Consider the following 7,155-nt stretch of genomic DNA (forward strand, 5'->3'; position numbering starts at 1 on the left):
CATTCAAAAGAGGACCTTGCAGCAGCAATTAATGAGGTGTGGACGTCTTTGCCGCTTGCATACATAAGAAACTTGTATTTAAGCATTCCAAACAGGATACGTCAAGTTCTTGTGTCTAAGGGGTATATCACAAAAAAATTGGGTAGGTACATTCAAGTTTCTTTGAAATAGTGCAATTAAAATTGAGTTGTCAAATAGCGACAAGCACGCCGCCATCTCGTTTTTGCCTTCATTTATGGCTCAAAGCTGTACTTCCATGTCTGAAACGATATGATGAGATATTTCTAACTGCTCCTGGGACGTGATGGAACACGACCGGGCCCTGTGGAACTACCTACCAAAAAGAGATCGTAGTTAATATTATCAACGTAAGCGAGGAGATTCTGGGTTCGGATTGGTCCCAATACATTTATGTTTGTAAGAGATGATGCTACATATATTCCGTCTCGGCTCGGTTGATTTCGGGTCATCGTTTCCCAAGGATGTAGACTGGTGTAATATCAATCACTGTTTTGTTCTCATCCAGTCGAATACTTGAAAAACACCCATTATTATTGGTACCGGCAGCTAATATTCATGAGGTTGTTTAACAACAAACAACCAAACCGTTAATCAAACAAATATTGATTAACGCAAAGATCTTATGTCTATCCGTGAATATTTGATGATAATTCACTTCAGTGGATGACGCCAGTCATTAGACAGGCGACAGTGTGGTGCTGCCTGCTAAGTTTAAAATGACGTAGCGTTGTTTTGAAAAAGTGGACAGTGCTAGTGCTACAAACAAAGGAACAGGTGTTCTGGAAACTATATCTGGACTGCAAACGTGTTCAGTGTTCACAGTGCTGTCGGCAATCCTTTCATCCATCACTTCTGTTTTGATAGCTGTGAAAGACACCATTGGCACTGGGTATATCAACTATAGGTGGTGCATTGAGCAGGAACTAAAAGCTCTTTTCTTGGAAGGAACCTTCACCTTCCATATTTTCAAGAGTCGAGTCTTTTCGTATAATGTAGATTACTTTGGAGTGAGATGTAATGCACAGGGTTGTATTGAGGTTGGTTCTTATTGTGATGTCGTGAAGGACATTCAAGATTTGATTACGATGGGAACGTTTTTGGAATGATTGTTCATGCATAGTTGCTGTAAAGTTATAGTGGTAAGAACATTGGATAAGTGGTAAGAACATTGGATAAATGGTAAGAACATTTGATAAGTGGTAAGAAGCCTGGACCAGTTCAAATACTAGTAACAGAAAGTTGTTTATTCAATATCATCCGTCGTTTTTTATATATCCTTTTGTTGTCACTTTGGATCTTAATGCATAGCTCTTAACATGAAAATGATGACGTAGTGTCAGTGGTCTCATCTATTTCTAGTTTCATAAGTAAATCAGGTGAAGGGATCTGCTCTTTAATCAGTTAAACTTGTTGGCCACTTCCAGTTACCTAGCTTTCACATAGATGAGAGATTCCAGCTTTTGATATCTTGTTTTCGCAATATTCTTCAGATTAGACCAAATGTCCTGAACCCTTGAAAATGGTGACTTAACTCAAAATAAAGTCAAAATCTCACCGCATAACCAGTTGTAGCTGTTTCCCCTGTAGCCACCATCAAACATGCATGACTACAGTCCTTTGCCCGGCACGGTATATAATGAATCGTCTCCACCGTTCACTGGTCAAATATGTCCACTCTTTGTTCAGTTGTCTAATCTATTCTCTGATATACTTACTGTTTGTTTATATCCCCTCTTTCAAAATCTAGAACAGGACATATATATATTAATTACTCTTAATTACATAGTGAATTAAATTGACTTGTTGCCATTGATTTCTTATAAATAGGCATGCTAAAACGATGAAGTATTGTGAAAATATATGTATTCTCTCAAGGCATACAATAACTCATTCACACCTTGTCACATTTGTGTTCGTTCTCAGTTTCATATTACACTTGACAAACATAATCTTACATCCTAAGTCGCAATCAATAATGAGAGACCTCGTTTTGTAGCACAGCCAGTTTTGTTCATTCATTATTAAGAACACGCAGAATTGATGCCTATTTTAGACATATTGGATATATCTGTGTCTGCAAAACCAGGAAACTGTCAGCTGGAATCAGGAAAACGAAAACTGTTTTGGAATCTGTGTCAATTAAGGAATGACTTTGGGAACAGCAAGAATGGAAACATGGGGTCAGTGAAGCATGGACGGTTAGGAGTATATCATTTACTGGGTAGTATAATTTTGAGACAGGTTGATGTCGTGGGGTTGATATATGTTCAATTATTGTTGTGTAATGTTACGCAATTAAGAGGTTCATACATCGCTTCAGGGGCTGTGTTGAAGCCAAGTGGTTAAAGCGTTTGGTCGTCACGCCGAAGGCCTTGGTTCGATTCCCCACATGGGTACAATATGTGAAGCCAATTTCTGGTGTCCCCCGCCGTGATGTTGCTGGAGTATGACTAAAAGCGGAGTAAAACCAACCTCACTCACTCACTCACGCATACACATTGTGTATATATCATAGGGATCCGAACCAGTTTTGATTTCCCATGTGGTAAAATTGGAATGGAATCATTTACATCACATATGATACACATTGACAAAATGGAAATTTACTTTATGTGTGATGCATCAACATAATTAAAGCTAACCCTTACTGCACATATGATGAAAACTGACAGAATCACAGTCAGGCCTTACATGACGTAGGATACACACTGACAGAATCACAGTCAGGCCTTACATGACGTAGGATACCACACTGACAGAATACAAAAACAGCCCTTATGTGACATATGATACACAATTGAAGGATCTAAAACAACCCTTACATCACACATAATATACACTGACAGAATGAAACACAGACCTTACTGTACACGCTGACAGAATCACCAATGGCCTTCACATCACATCACATCACATCACATCACATCACATCGGATCACATCACATCACATCACATCACATCACATCACATCACATCACATCACATCGGACAGGTCAAAATCTACTCTTTCATTATTTATGATACACATTGAACGTCTACCCTTTCGAAATTTATGATACGCATTGAAAGGATGTGGTCTTAACCTCACACTTGTTACATGTAACCTGTTCGCCAAACAATGGTGTTGAGGCTCTATACTAACTCGCTCCTTACGACAACTTCTTCGAGGCTGGCATAATGCCACTGTTCAAGAGTATCCCTGACAAAGGCAAACGATGTGCATGACATCTAGCTGACCTATCAGGTATATCAAGGCTGCACTGAACAAACCCCACCCACTGTGAGTTCATTAAACTGAAAGAGAAATTCTGATTCTGAGAGTCTGGAGTGGTGGATGAGTCTGGCTTTACGCGGCTTTGTTAAATGTTCCTGCAATCATATGGCGATGTACACCACAAATGGGCTTCACGATTGTGTGGGAATTAACACTGTGACGACGATTCAAGCCCCATTTGTTTTTCCTTTTCTTGTTTTTTTCTTTGTTTTTGTGATGGGGGGAAATATGGCTGGAGTTGCAAAGCAACGTGTGTACACTCGCTTGTTAATGGTTAGATTAATGGATTATGCAACATAATTGTGCACTGTTCAAAATGCCAAAACTTCTGTGACAATATATTGGTTTACACAATGATCACTTGACAGGAGGCGAACCAGGGTTTCAGCCTGACGAAAGCTTGAACCTTCATTATCCCACCGACCCTTTTTCAAGACAAAGTCATAGGTTTTAGGTCAAAGGTATGTTATTTCATACACGTTGACGCCAGGGTTCAATTACCAACATGGCTACAAAATTTCGTTGTGACAATGCTGGAATGTTGCAGCGTAAAACCGTTCTCTCTGAGAGCTGGGGGTTTGTTTTATATGGCCACCAATGTACATTCTGAGGTGCAATTTTCAAAAAACAAAAAGAACAAAGCATACTCTTTGAGAGCGAACTCTCACTAGAACATCACGGTTTTGTTATATTTGTACACGCCCCCAACCATAAAACATATTTGATTACCACTTCACAAGACATTACTGAAGTATATTATTGACAGGAGGAAATGTGGAATTGTCAAGATAAAACAGTCATATTCATGACCATTATTACTGTTTGACAAGCCCGCTGTCACGATTTACACATTCTCCAATCGTTAGCATGGGATACTAAGCAATTAGTGTGCCTAACAGGTTTCGACATATTTGCCTCTCAAACATTGCGACACACGTTGAACACGCCAACTAATATATATAGTTCCGGAATGCAAATAATACCCCGTGTGGAGGCACAAATGTCAGGCTACTGTAGGATCATACTTTGGTGTTATTAGTGTCATGCCTACACCATGTAAACCGAGCTGGTATTTGTACGTTGCTAGGATACCGCCAAGTGATCTGTGATTAATGGAATCCTACAAGGGACACTGTCACCTTTACAAAAACGAACAAAACGTTTCAATATTACCCAAAGCGAAACAATGCAACAACGCAATATTTAATGTGTCATATTGTCGCTATGTCACATACTGGGCTTTGGATAATATCAGCGCCACAGTTTTAAAGGTAAAAATATATCACATTGTCGCACTGTCGCCTAATTTAAAATGTGTTAAAAAGGCGTTTAAATGCGAAAAATGAAAAATTTACAAAACGTTCACACTCCAGTGCTTCGGTAAATTTTGACATATTTTGCTACTTTTTTGTGGGGGGGACAACGCGACAATGCGACAAAGTCCCTTCTAGGATGTCATAGTAATGTCCATACGAGATTCACCTGACATAGTATGAATAAACAATACATTAGTTTCCAAAACGACCACGTTTCAAACAAAGGTGGGGACAATTCAGTGTTAACCAGTGTGTGCACAGCCAGGAAGGATGTACTCAGTATAGTTGATAGTGATTAATATATTCCTGCCGTGCTGCCGTACATTCCGATACAACGGTACCATCGTGCTGGCACAACGATGATTTGTAATGGGTCCCTCTGGTGGAATCTTGGCTGCCTTGTATGGTAAAGATTAAATGGATTGTGATATATAGTAAAGGACCTAAGAGAAGGTTTTGTTTGATGACTGGTACGTGTAAACATTTAGCGAGATGAGTCTGGATTAAATGAGGGTGTGGTATTGGTTGATGATGTTGGCTGGAAGGTGTTGAAGTGCTGTGGATTGTGTTTCATGTGGTGAATGGTGATTGTTTAGATGCTGAGGGTGTGGGGACTTGTTATAGTGCGTGAGTGAGTGAGTGAGTTTAGTTTTTATGACACTTTGGCAATATTCTAGCAATATCATGGTGGGGGACACATTGTACCCAACTGGAGAATCGAAGCCGGGTCTTCGGTGTGAAAAGCGAACTCTTTACCCACTAGGCTGACCCACGTTCCTTGTAGAACACGTACCTTGTGTGCCCATCTGACAAGAATAAATTGGCACGCCTCGTACGACCGAAAACTATGAATACACCATTTAAAAAGTGGTCAGATGCCATTTTTGGGATTACACTTTCTCAGTGAAGTACAGATTCGAGAATATAGTTACGTTGAGGCTCAGAGAAGCACCTAATCGCCAGCACACAAATGGAATTCTACTTCCTAAAACGACACTGGTGTAAATCTATCTTATGTAGAAATTCACAAGATAATATAAATAGCGGATTAAAGTCAGACTCGTTTTGGAATTAATATTAGTTTGAAATGACGTAGATAACCACCTTTCACTATGCTAACGGAAGCTGCAAGGACATAAGTTTGATGTTATACAAGTTTGAGTGTTTACTCCATCGCAGCATAAACCAGCTCCCAGACCCTATGTACACACGCCATTGTTTTCCACACTCTCAGAATCAGGCATCTCGACTGGAATTATACTTTTTAAAACGGCACCGGTGTAATTCTACCTTGTGTACAAATCAACATAATACTGGGAATAGCGCATTTAATGTTAGATTAGTTCGTTTGGGGATTAATATAAGCTTGAAAAGAGGTCGATAGATACTTTCAACTATGCTAACGGAATGATCAACACGGAACGAAGGGATTTTCAGTGTTCTACGATTGCTGAGTCAGAACTTTGGCAACATATAGACAACCGAACCAGCTTGATCCTAAACCAAATATGCTTTCCAAGATTACAACCTTCAGGGCAGCCAGGATGTGGCCATTGAAAATACTGTCGACACACAAGCTCTAGGCGATGAAATCACTTTATTCTGACAGTCCCCCTCCACAGTCAAGTGCCTGTCTGCACTCTATGTGTAGACACTGTGATATTGAGGACGTGTCTTTTGTGTTAATAACTTCCTATACTGATTCCCCTGAAGCTACTTCATCAACATCTATACATCACTGCAGATACTGTTGCAGCCGTGTCTTCTTCTATATCTACTACATTTACTTACACTTACCTGCTGCTGCTGCTGCTGCTGCTATTTTACCTACAAAGTAGACACAACATGCTGCCAGTGTTACTGCTACTACTACTACCACTACTACTACTACTACTACTACTACTACTACTACTACTACTACTACTACTACTACTTCTACTACTACTGCTGCTGCTGCTGCTATAACTACTGTTACTGCATCTGCTACTACTGGTTCTCCTACTACTGCCACTACCACTACTACTACTGCAACTACATCTTACACAAATTCTAAAATTACCGATGCTCCCAGTAATACTGTGCAACGTGAGCTGGCATCGAACCCGGGCCTTCTGTGTGTCGAACGGACGCTTTAACCACCAGGATACCAAACAGCCCCACAAGCAGAAAGAAAGCAAATATGAAAAAGTATGCACAACTTAATTACTAAAGATGAGTGAGTGCGTGAGTGAGTTTAGTTTTATCCGCTTTTAGCAATATTCCAGCAATATCACTGCGGGGGACCAGAAATAGCACATTGTACTCATTTGGGGAATCGAACCATGGTCTTAGACATGACGAGCCAATACTTTAACCAATCGGCTACCCCACCAACCTAACTAAACATGAACACAACACATACTTAACGAACACATTTATGAATATTTAACACATCAAGTATATTTTCTGAATGCATCCTCTAGAATTTCAAAATAGAATGTGTCCCATGAGACAAAAAGCCAAACGGATAAGACCTTCAAGTATGGCACTTGCTAGAATGCCAA

The sequence above is a fragment of the Haliotis rubra genome, unplaced genomic scaffold (assembly GCF_003918875.1).
Source record: "Haliotis rubra isolate DU_JTF1 unplaced genomic scaffold, ASM391887v1 Scf1199, whole genome shotgun sequence".
In the NCBI taxonomy this organism is placed as follows: Eukaryota; Metazoa; Mollusca; class Gastropoda; order Lepetellida; family Haliotidae; genus Haliotis; species Haliotis rubra.